The sequence below is a fragment of the Mirounga angustirostris genome, unplaced genomic scaffold, assembly GCF_029215605.1.
Source record: "Mirounga angustirostris isolate CCGP_5_RB_7025 unplaced genomic scaffold, mMirAng1.0.hap1 SCAF_8, whole genome shotgun sequence".
NCBI lineage: Eukaryota > Metazoa > Chordata > Mammalia > Carnivora > Phocidae > Mirounga > Mirounga angustirostris.
Window position 1 is genome coordinate 43951082 of NW_026991716.1, and position 13107 is coordinate 43964188.

General features: G+C 36.0%; 1 pseudogene; it reads left to right on the top strand.

Annotated features, from left to right (window-relative positions):
• The first annotated feature begins 5645 nt into the window (after positions 1-5645).
• Positions 5646-11948, top strand: LOC123837304 (anaphase-promoting complex subunit 11-like; annotated as a pseudogene).
• Positions 11949-13107: the final 1159 nt, after the last annotated feature.

Here is a 13107-nt window from a genome sequence, read left to right on the forward strand (position 1 = left end):
ATAAAAACATAACTTTTATATTTTAAGAAACTCTTTAAAAATGTCAGTCTCTTTAATAATTGCCTGATTCTTTCATGGCATCTTTCAGTATATAGAGTCCTATACTGAGAGAATATAAAGAGTACAGTATATATGCCCTCTTAAATAGTATAAATATGATTTTCACCAAAATTTTTACAATTGACAGTGTCTAAAATCCTGGATTTTTTTTCTCATAATGGTAGATGAACATTGTCTGGAAATAAACCTTTTAAAAGAAAACTAGATAGTCTTATAGTACAAATGGCATAAATCCTCTTAACTGTAGAGAAATTGCTAGTAGGTTTTGTGTAATTAATATAGGTATTATGCAGACCCACTTTTAGTATATTTGCTCAGTGGGAGAAACACAGGTTTTGGTTTTGGGTTCAAATTCAGACTCAGCTACTTACCAGTTGAATGACATTGTGATGTGAATGCTATCAGCCTTCTTAACTACACTTCTTTTTACCTGTTGAATTATTTACTTGCATGGAAACTCCCTGGCTGAGACTTTTTGTGATGTTCACTGATTATTCTAGACTAGTGTCTGACTTACAGTGGGTGCTCAATATTTGCTGAATAAATGTAGGAATTACAAGCTAAATTTCCATTATTTTTTTAATTTTTAAAAAAAAATTTTGAGAAAGAGCATGATCAAATGTGAGCAGGAGGAGGGGCAGCAGGAGAGAGAGAGAATTGCAAGCAGACCCTCAGCTGAATGTGGACCCTGACATGGGGCTCAATCTCACGACCCCAAGATCATGACCTGAGTTGAAACCAAGAGTCAGAGGCTTAACCAGCTGAGCCACCCAAGCGCCCCTAAATTTCAGTTTTAAAGGATATATGTAGCAGGCCCTCAAACTGTGTATTGTGCAGTGTTGGTCACCTGGAAGTTTCTTTTGGGTTCTCTCTTCATGGAGAATACTTCAGTTTTTATGAAGGAATTAGATTTCCTGGATAACTGCCTGCATCTCACAGTGGACTTTTTTTTATGGCTCTTCTCTTAGAAAAGGAAGCAGCTAAACTCTTGAAAATCATGGCCATAGTTCAGTGAAGTTGAATGGAAATGCCTTTGTAGTGTGAATATTTCTGAAGGCTTTTGGGTTTATTCCTGATTGATATGCTTTTTGTGTGCACTGACCAGTCTTGGTGGTTCTAGCCTCTGGTCATCTCTAATGGCTCAACTTTCTATCCTGATAAATTTGCGCCATGCACTGTAGCCACGGTCGGGTCTCGCCCAGGATTTTGAGCAATTATGCTTGGATATTGCCTAAAGTTCAGTAGAATGACCTCCACAGAAATATTTTTCACAAAGCCATTACTAACGATGATTGAGAATCAAGGTTAATGTCACTACTTTTCTCTCTGGGAGAAACTTCTGCCCTATGATGATGGGAGCATCTTCACAGATGTGACCTTCAGTCTACTCTCCCTAGAAAGTCCCTCAAGAGCAAACAGTGGCAGATCTTTTTTTCTAAAATAGCCAGGACTACTTGACCACTCTGATTGTCCCTCAGCCCATAAGGTACTGGTACCACATTAAACAAATTAAGTAAAATTACCATAATAGAAGAAGAAAAGAGAAGAAAACTTATTGAACATATATAGAGCCAATATGGCAGCTAGTAAACAGATTCTGGAAGACATGCAAAGGAGGACATGTATTGGTTAGGAGAAACACTACTTGCCTACTATTTCCAAAATGTTTTTAAAATTAACAGGCACTGCATGTTCCTAGCCATCTGCTATATATAAACATAAACACACCCATTAAAGGGCCTCTGTAGAACTTTAAAAACAACTATTTTAGATTCTAATTATCTGCATTTTATTTTTATGGTACTGTTTTAATTCATTATCCAGCTTTTGGTTTTCAGCTACTTTTTATTCACTCAGGGATGGTAGGTACACTGTTCTGTAGATGTTTGTGCTTTTGTGTGTGACTGTAAAAATGAAAATGCTTATCTGCTAAAGACATATTTGTTCCACTATGTTCTGACCCAGAAAAGAGGAGATAGTGTCCTACACAGTTGTGATCCACAGAGATGCTCAGAATATATGCTGAAAAAGGTAGCATGCCCCTTCTACTGGCAAGGAACTACTGCAAGGAAAAGAGAGATAAGTCAAAAAATGCCATGCTGTATTTGCCTGATATACACATTTATGAATTCAGCCAACATCCTTCTCCAGTAGTGGCAAGGTGGTGACTAAGACAAGAAGCCCCGCCACAGAGGAGCAGCTTTTTGTTACAAGCTTTTTGGGGTACAGTTTTTATTAGGACAATTAGGACTTGACTATTCTTAAAGATGGTATTTAGTATAACTGTGGTTGAGTCAAATTGGCTGCAACATGGAATTAAGACCCAAAGAAAGAAGGATTTCTATTTGTTTCTGGGAGAGCTAAAGGAAGAAATCTGTCAGAGTAAAGAATAGTAAAAAAAAGACAGAAAACTTAATTGCGTACCAACCTAAGTTTTCTGGCAATTTCACAAACTAGGGTAATGTTTATGGAACAGTAATGCTCAGTAGGAACAATTTAGGAGCTGAAAATTTCTGAAAATCCTATTGAATTCCGTGTTCTTTATTTACATAAAGCAGACTGTGCTGAGTAAACTAGACTTGAAAATGTCCCTCAAGGTTTACTGCAGATCAAATTTTTTTTTTTTCAATTATCCCCTGGTTCTTGGACCTTAATCCTGAATTCTATTTTTTTTTATTCTTATGTTAATCCCCATACATTACATCATTAGTTTTAGATGAAGTGTTCCATGATTCATTGTTTGTGCATAACACCCAGTGCTCCATACAGAATGTGCCCTCCTCAATACCCATTACCAGGCTAACCTATCCTCCCACCCCCTTCCCCTCTAGAACCCTCAGTTTGTTTTTCAGAGTCCATCGTCTCTCATGGTTCGTCTACCCCTCCGTTAATCCTGAATTCTTATTCAGTTTTAGAAATAAAGAATCCCTAGCAATTGGCACCTAAGTATATCTGGGAAACACAGAAAGGGAATAGGCTCTAACACTCTCAAAGTATAAATCTTCAGGTATGATAGAGGAGCAGACACTGATGAAAATTTAATGGGAAGGAAAACTGGTTCTCATTTGTCCATAGGAAAATAAGTATAATTAAAGTTGGTATAGAACTCTGTGTTTACATAGTTCCTGCCCTAACAAGTTACATGATCCTCACAATAAACTTGTAAAAAGAACAGGTTTTATTTTCTTTGGGACCTGGGGTTCAGAGGCCCTATATAACTTGCTTAAGGCACAAATTGTATATGATGAAACTGATATTTGAACCCAGTTTGTCCTCATCCAACATCTGTGGTCTTCCACCACCCTCACTGATGTGGAGTTTTGGACAGATATTTATTGCATCAGGCTAAATACCTTAGCCAACTTTCAAAGGAAATACCATCCACTGTGTCAGGAAATGCGCTGGGCAAAGCCAACCTGTCTCTCCTATATCCAGCATCTAGGCGGGTCCCTTCAGGGAGTATCTGGCATCAAAATTGCATTTGCAGTAACTGCTTGCTTATGGTAAACTCAAGTCACTACTGCAGCTAAATTATCCACACTATGTTGAGATAGTACTGAATAGAAAGGAGATATTGTTTTAGCACTTATCAACAATACCTTTCATAACAAGTTTTATAGTTTAAGACCTATACGGTGGGGGAGAAGAACCATGAGAGACAATGGACTCTGAGAAACAAATGGAGGGTTCTAGAGGGGAGGGGGGTGGGGGGATGGGTTAGCCTGGTGATGGGTATTAAAGAGGGCACGTTCTGCATGGAGCACTGGGTGTTACACGCAAACAATGAATCCTGGAACAGCACATCAAAAACTAATGATGTAATGTATGGTGATTAACATAATAATTAAATTAAATTAAAAAAAAAATCTCTAAAGGACAGAGTACATCCTTCCTAAGTACTGAATTGCCTTGCTCAATGCTGAGCACATGAAGGTTACAAATAGATTTTTGTTTTTAAATTATTTTCAGGTTTTTACCTATTTACGGTACATACATCTTAGGACTGTGCCCAACATAGAGGTTGTTTAATGTTTACTCTTTGAATTATCTCCTTTCTCACTATAAGAACATTCACTGTAATACGTTAAATATATCTTTTCCAATTGCTTAATATGTGTTTCATGATATTTAGTCAGCTGCTTAGAGTCTTCATATAGATCTATTAAATCTCACTATACATGTTTTATATAGTATGAAAATCTCTATGGGGGGGGAAAGTTTTAATTTAATCTTGGTGTGATAATACAAATCACCAGATCAAGCTGATTAAGTATTAATTTTTCTCTCACTAGGGTGTGGGATAGTGGTACATTCATATGGTCTTTTTTAAATACTTCTTTCTTTCCAATTACACAAGTTATATTGTATTCTCATTATTTAAGATCTAGCAGGAAAAACAATACCGTATTCACTTATAATTTAAAAAAATAAACATATGTTTCTTGTCTCTGCTGCTTTAGCCATGAAATGATGCTGAATCACAGAGAACAGAGTCCAACAAAGCCCATTAGCACATAGTCTTATCTCCTTTGTCACTATAAGAACATATAAGGACTGTAATACATTCTCTAATGTGATGAGGAAATGAGTCAGCACTCTTACAAGAGGGAAATGTCCCAAGTTTGCTTTTCTTATTGATTTACTGTCAGCTTCTATTTGAATTAGACTTTGGTCTGAATACAAACCATATTCATCCCCCTGACGATCATTTCCTGGATGTCAGGCTGGCTGCTTACTGCTCAGGGCAAGAAAAGCCAGATTAAACAAAGAATGGCAGAAAGGATCCTTTAACACACACAGATACGTGCGCTCTCACACAAACACACACACATATGCACTTGCACACAGAGACACGGGCACTACTCACACAAGCAGAAAGGCACCCTTACACACTCCAAAGCCTGAAGATTCCAGAGATGTGATGACTGATTTTAGAGGGCGCAAAGTACAGACGAATTGAATGATACAAAGAGAAATTTTTGCAAGTGTGGTTCTGTTCCTAGGCTATAATGAATACTTTCTTGCTGCCCACTCTCTCACTGCCCTTCAACATAGAAAGTAGAACAGAACCAAGTGTGGCAGATTTTATTTTCCAAAGATGGCCAAATGCTCTTTTAGATCTGCCCATCTCCTCAAGTAAATGAAATCTATTTCTTTCTCCCTTAAATGCAGACAAGATTTTTAACTGTTTCAACAACTAAAAAGCAGCTGAAATGACACTAATTCTTAAAGCTATATCATAAAATGGGATAGGACTTTCCCCTAGAGTGCCTTTCCTCTCTTCCCTCCTATTCTCTGCACACGCGCGCGCGCACACACACACACACACCTTTAGAGTTCAGACAGCAAGCTGTGAGGAAGTTCAAAATGGCCCACGTGGAGAGGAACAGAGGCCCCATGCAAAAGACATCAATTGTCTGACATGAGGGGATAAGCCTACAAAGAATGCTAACTTTCAGCCTTAAAATTTTCAGCTGGTAACAGGAAACAGAGAAACACTCTCTCTACTGAGTTCTACATTTTGAAGTAATTAGCACAGCCAATAGTAAGTGGAGAGGGGTGGGTATATTTTGCGTGTTGAAGGGATGGAGATTGTTGGGACAGATGGTAGACGGTGGCAGGTTGTATTTGCAAAAATGATCACAGCAATATTCCAGGGCCAAATTCTCTTCCAGAATTTTGTCATACCCCATCAAGAGGTAGTTTATTTTTGCTTCTGGCTTCAATTAATGGAATGTGACAGAAATGATACTATGTGATTTCTGAGGTTAGGTCATAATAGGTGATAGGAATCTGCCTGCTCTTTGCTTTCTTGTCTTTGGACTCCAGCTGTCATAGTCCATTTAAAAAACCATGTGGAGGGGCACCTGGGTGGTTCAGTCTGTTAAGCATCTGCCTTCAGCTAAAGTCATGATTCCAGATTCTGGGATCGAGCCCCACATCAGGCTCCCTGCTCAGCCAGGAGCCTGCTTCTACCTCTTCCTCTGCCGTGTCCCTTCCTCGTGCTCTCTTGCATGCGCGTGCTCTCTCTGACTCTCTCAAATAAATTAATAAAATCTTAAAAAAAAAAAAAAAAACATGTGGAGAGTAACTGAGGCTGCTGACCATCAGTCAGAGTAGACCTCTAGATACATGAGGGAATGAGCTTTTGGATCATTCTAGGAACGAGGTTTTGCATCATTTATCTGAAGCCCCAAATGTAGTGGGACAGGGAGAACCTGTCTCTGCTGTGCCTTGTCCAAATTCCTATCCTACAGAATCCCTGAGTATGATAAATGGTTTTCTGTGACACTAAGGTTTGAGGCAGTTTGTTACAAAGAAATTATATCTAGAACACTAAAGAACCTAAGATCCCTTATAACTCATCCATCCATGGAGGGCATATAGAGAAGTGAGGATCCAAAATCCAATGTGTCCATGGTCTTTAATATTTATGGATTATCACAAACTGAGACAGATTTCCAACACTTGCTATTGTCATAAGACTCTTGGATACCCTTGATTTGTACTCAAATTTAGAAATTTTTATAAAATATGACTAGATTGTAGACCCAGCTACTATACTTTCTTAGTAAAAGAATTTTCCTCTGGAAGAGGATATGACAGCATTTATTATTTGAATACTAAAAATAGAAGTCAAAAATTTCAGTTAAAGATAGTGAAGTAATTGCATAAGGTAAGTTTCCAGTTTGTAACCACTCCACAGCCTGCTTATTCTAAAGTGAAGTCTGGCAGACTATGCACACAGTGCTTGCAGTCAGCCACCCAATTTAGGAACAAGAACTTTTGGGAGTGAAGGGATAGGTTAATGCATTTTCAGAGGAAACCTCCAACATCTGTATTTACCAGTATAGTATTTTATTCATTAATATGTATTGACCAGGAAAGATCACTAGACTTTTGAGAAAGGCAAGTAATCCAAAGAGAACGGTCAAGAAGAACAAATAAAAACTAACACCTGAGGAAAAATGATAATGTAAAAGAAGAAAAACATAAAAAATATCTAGTTAGTATCCTTAGAGACATTTGAGTGAACAGTGACTCCATAAGCTAGAAGGAATGCTTTGGGGAAAAACAAAGGATTGGGAAAGTAAGAACATATGAAATATAAAAATGTGTTAATGGTAAAACTAAAAGAAATGGAAAATACAAGGAAAAAAAAAGTAGAGGACCCATATAATAGGCATTTTAGAAAGAGGATAGAAAAAAAATTATAAAAGATTTACATTTGGAAATACTGTCATAAAATTTCTATATTCTAGAATGAAAACAAAGATTCCATGGTTCTGAGGGAGAGGACCAAGGCATAGGATACCATTACAGGGATTGGGTGACCATTTAATGGAAAATACTTAATTGGTACCAAACTTGCCTGAAGATAGCACTGATGTTGGAAAACAACGTAGCAATGACTTTAACCCTGGAATGCACTATCCAGTAAAAGTACCGAATGTTAACAAGAGAAATAGATCTTGGCAGGCAAGTATTAAAAAGAATTCCTCTTGAACATTATCTTGAAGAAATAACTATATATCCTAGCCATTAAAATACTCTGGAAAGGATGATGCCATGCTACTCCGGAAACAGTAGATCTCATTTATGAAATAAACCAAAGAAGCTCCAGGATGACAAATGGATATATAAGACCACCAGTTTGATTAACATTAGAAAATCCCAAGATTCTAACATTAAGAAACTGGAGGAGGCTTATCCTCGTGTTAAAAATATATTTTAAAAAGGTATAAAAACTCCAGAGAAAACAAGAATGGAATAAAATATCTGTGGTTCAAATATGAAGGGAAAAAACACACATGCAGCATGAATTTTTTTTTTAAGATTTTATTTATTTGACAGAGCGCACAAGCAGAGGGAGCGGCAGGCAGAGGGAGAGGGAGAAGCAGGTTCCGCGCTGAGCAGAGAGCCCGATGCAATGCAGGGCGCTATCCCAGGACCCTGGAATTACGACCTGAGCTGAAGGCAGACACTTAACCATCTAAGCCACCCAGGCACCCCATGCAGCATGATTTTAATCACTTAATAAAACGTGAGAAATTTAAATTTTATTTTGGATGCTGGAACTATTCTGAATTAAAAGGATTATTTGGAGATAGAGAAAAGCATATGCTTATCTATAGCTCCAATCTCCATCTCTACAATACAGTTATTCTACGAAAATGTTTACACAGTTATAATCTTATTATAGAATTACATATTTTGGGAAGCCTTGTAAGATAAAGTCAGATTTTATTTTAGTTTATGTAACAAAATTAAAATGTGATTTTATTTTGCTTGTACAAGTCATACTATACTTGATATAAATAGGAAAGTTAGGGAAACTGCAGAAGTACGTATAGATCCTGATATTCTCATTTTTATAGTATGAATCAATTGGTAGTCTGTAAATTTGATAGGTTTTTTTTTTAAGATTTTATTCAATTGACAGAGAATCAGCACAAGCAGAGGGAGTGGGAGAGGGAGAAGCAGTCTCCCCACTGAGCAGGGACCCTGATGTGGGGCTCCATCCCCGGACTCCAGTATCATGACCTGAGCTGAAGGCAGATGCTTAACTGACTGAGCCACCCTGGCACCCCAATAAAGAGAGTTTTAATATACTTAATGGGCAAACCATTAAAAGTCAAATAACAAAAAATTTGATGACAAGGGAAAGAATTCTTATGTGTACTAAATTTCTCTCTTTATAGGGTAAAGTCAGTCGACTCTTTAAATTATATAGGTCAAGAAAGAGATATGTACTGAAAGTAATAAAAGTAAGCATCTTTTTTTTTTTTGTAAGGGCATGTTATTGGCCCTTAATATATGATGATAAAGTAGTTATAAAAATAAATAGTAAAAGGGTTCCCCTTTCTCCACATCCTTGCCAACATTTGTTATTACCTATCTTGTTAATTTTAGCCATTCTAACTAATGATGTACTATATGTTGGCTAACTGAACATAATAAAAATAAATAGAAAATATGTCTTTATCTAAACATCATCATGTTTACTAAGTAAAGCATCAAAAATCTTGGAGTCTATTGCTTACTAAATGTATAGACTGTTTTGAATATTTTGATAGGAATTTTTGCTCAAAGGAATCATATTCTTTATGTAAATAGCATAGAATGAGATATATTGGATAAACTTACTGTAGCTGGACATGTAAGCAAATCCTATGTGAAGAATGTGTACAATTTACAAAGTAATATGTATGTGTTTTCTGAATTAGAAAATGCATTATCAAATTTTTATCTTGATATAATTATTTCATTATTCACACATTTAGATGAGAAAAGTGATGATTAGACAGAAAGAAATAGAAAACTGAACAGACTAATCACTAGTAAGGAGATTAAATTGGTTAAAAACCTTACAATGAAGAAAAACCCAGGACCAGATGGCTTCACTGTTGAATTTTATCAAATATTTCAATAAAAATTAACACCAATCTTCCTCAAATTCTTCCAAGAAAAATCAAAGAGGAAGGAACACTCCCAAAGTCATTTTTTGAAGATATCAAAACCAGAAACCAGGCCAACATCCCTGATGAACATAGATGCAAAAATTCCCAATAAAATGCAAACCAAATTCAACAGAATTTTAATAGGATTATCCACTGTGATCCAATGGGATTTATCACTGCACTGCAAGGATGATTCACCATATGCAAATCAATGTGATACATCACATTAATAGAATGAAAGAAAATAATTATATGATCTTAATATGTACAGCCAAAGCACTTGACAAAATTCAATAGCTATTCATGACAAAACTTTTTAATGATAAAAACTCTTAAGTTTGGCATAGAAAGAAATATCTCAACATAATAAAGGTCCTATAGGACAGACCCACAGCTAACGTCATACTTGATGGTGAAAGACTGAAAACTTTTCCTATAAGATCAGGAACAAAAGAAAGGTACCCACTCTTACCATTCCTATTAACATTGCACTGTCTAGTACTACCAGGAAATAAAAAGCAGTGATATCAGAATTGGAAAGGAAGAAGTCAAAGTATCTATATTTTCAGATGACATAATTTGAAATAGAAAATTCTAAAGACTCACAAAAAAATCTGTTGTAATCAATGAATTAAGTGTAGTTGCAGGATACAACATTACCATACAAAAATCAATAGCATTTTTATATACAGTGAATTCTCTGAAACATCTTATTTACAATAGCATCAAAAATAATAGAAATTAAAGGAAGTGAAATATCTCTACTCTAAAAACTATAAGACAATGATTAAAGAAATGGAAAAAGACACATTGAAAAACATCCCATATTCATGGATTAGATTAATTAATATAAAATATCAATACTACCAGAAGTCATCTATAGATTCAAAGCAATCCCTGTCAGGATTCTAATGGCATTTTTCAAAGGAGGAAAAAAACACTCTTAAAATTTATATGGAATCACAAAAGACCCTAAATTGCCAAAGAAATCCTGAGAAAGAACCAAAGCAGGACTCCTCATCACACACTTCCTGATTTCAAGCTACACTATAAGATATAGTCATCAAAGCCATATGTTACTAGTGTAAAAGGAGTCCAGTAGACCAATGAAACAGAATCAAGAGCCCAGAAAATAAACCCAAGCATATAAGGTCCATTAATATTTGACAAAGGAACCAAGAATATTCAATGGAGAAAAGACAGTCTTTTCAATAAAAGGTGCCAGATAACTGGATATTCACATGTAAAAGAAACTAAACCCGTATGTTACATCAGTCAGAAAAATTAACTCAAAATGTGACTTAGACTTAACTCCTAAATGTAGGACCTGAAACAATGAAAATTGTAGAAGAAAACCTAGAAATAAAGCTCCGTGACAGGGTCTTGGTAGTAATTTTTTGGATAGGACACCCAAGACATAAACAATAAAATAAAAATAAACAAGTGAGACTACATCAACTAAAAAGCTCCTATACAACAAGAGAAACCAACAGAGTGAAAAGACAACCTATGGGAAAACATATTTGCAAATGGTATATCTGATAAGGGGTTAACATACAAAACCTATAAAGAATGCATATAACTCAGTAGCAAAACAAAACACAATTAACAAATGAGCAAAGGACCTAAATTGATATTCTCCAAAGATATAGGAAAGGCCAACAGGTACATGAAAAAATGTTCAATATCACTAGTCATTAGGGAAATGTAAATTAAAACCACAATGAGGGGGCGCCTCGATGGCTCAGTCATCAAGCGTCTGCCTTCGGCTTGGGTCATGATCTCAGCGTCCTGGGATGGAGCCCCACATCAGGCTCCCTGCTCGGTGGCAATCCTGCTTCTCCCTCTCCCACTCCCCCTGCTTGTGTTCCCTCTCTCGCTGTGTCTCTCTCTCTCAAATAAATCTTAAAACAAAAACAAAAACAATGAAATATCACCTTATACCTGTTAGAATGGCCATCAAAAAGACAAAAGATAACAAACGGTAAGGAAATTTTGTACACTGTTTGTGGGAATGTAAATTGGTATAGCTATAAGGGAAAACAGTATGGAAGATCCTCAAAGAAAAAATTAAACATAGAACTAACTTATGATCTAGCAATTCTATTTCTGGGAATATATTTAAAAAATGAAAACACTAAAACAGAAGGTGGGCAGGGCAGCACGTGGTTAGGGAGGTTCCACCACCTTGAAGGTAAAGATTAAGTGCTGGAAGGGTGTGGCCACTTGGCTCTGGGTGGCCCAGGAGGAGGACTCAGCATCTCTTAGATGGACTTTAATGGCTGCTGCCAGGAAGGCAAGGTGCCCATGGGTGTGGGTCAGTGCTCCCATTGCTACCACATGCACTGTATTCTCAAGTGGCTCAATGCACAGCAGGTGTAGCAGCTTTGCCCCATGTTCTTCAAAGAGTGGAAGTTCAAGGAGTAAGGCAACCCTGTGGCTGTTCACACTTCCCCCAACTGCAGGACTGGCCAGTTATTACTCTCCCCTGGGGAATGGTCCCCTTTGGGCTGTGACAGGGTTGAAATGAGGACTGGAGCTACATCGGTTTTTCCATCAAATGATACTTTTATATGATAAGTAAAATTCATAATCTAATTAAACATATTTTTTAATAAAACTTGCAGATTCTTTTATTTTTTATTTTATTTTTTTTGCAGATTCTTTTTAAAAAAGTAAAATTCATTAAACTGCCGAGCCAAAACAAACAAAATCATTCACTTGAAAAGATCTCTGCATTCCAGTTTTCATAGCATCATTATTTATAATCCAATTTAGAACTCAGTCTTGTACTAAAAAGTTTATATTTTCAGATAAACATCTGGGCACTTTTAAGTCAACATTTTCTGATTTGACATTGAACCACAGCATTTGCTGTGACACTGAGAAGAGAATTGATACAATATCTCAACAGAAGAGGGCAAAATAATGTGTATTTCCCAAATTAGGTTAGCCTACACATATTTTATTGTGATTACTAAGCACATGTAAACAAATATATAAACCAACTATTGACTTAATGTCCCTTCAATCATAATATTGGAGCCACAAACTTAAAATCTTAAATATTATTTATTAAAAAAATAAGTTAAAGGTTTTGAAGAAGTAGGATTGTCCTAATAGTTCTGACTTTGAAATTTATGCCAAACTAATAGTAACTCACAAAACCCACAACCTATTAAATCATTCTTATTTTGTTGTATGAGACCATAGCTACTAAATTGGTCTTAAAAATCTAATTTTCTTCCATTTATACTTTTCTATTTATGACTGAAAAGAATAATATAACTTGAGAGATAAGCTGAAGTAGCTGACATTTTCCTGCCCTGCCTAATGTCCCAGTAATTTTAAAAGGTTATGTAGATGATGCGTTAAGTGTAAAAATACTTTGCTTTTATAAGGAGATCCCTAATTATACTACAATTGAAATTCAGTTGGAATACAGAAATTAGCAAGCAGTTTTTCTGAACCTGCATAATTCTTAAGATCCTGTTTCTGTTCTGTGATATTTGAATTTCCTTCTTAAGGAGTAAGAAAAATGTGAACTCAGGAGATAAAATAATTCAACTTATTTAGTAAATTTTCC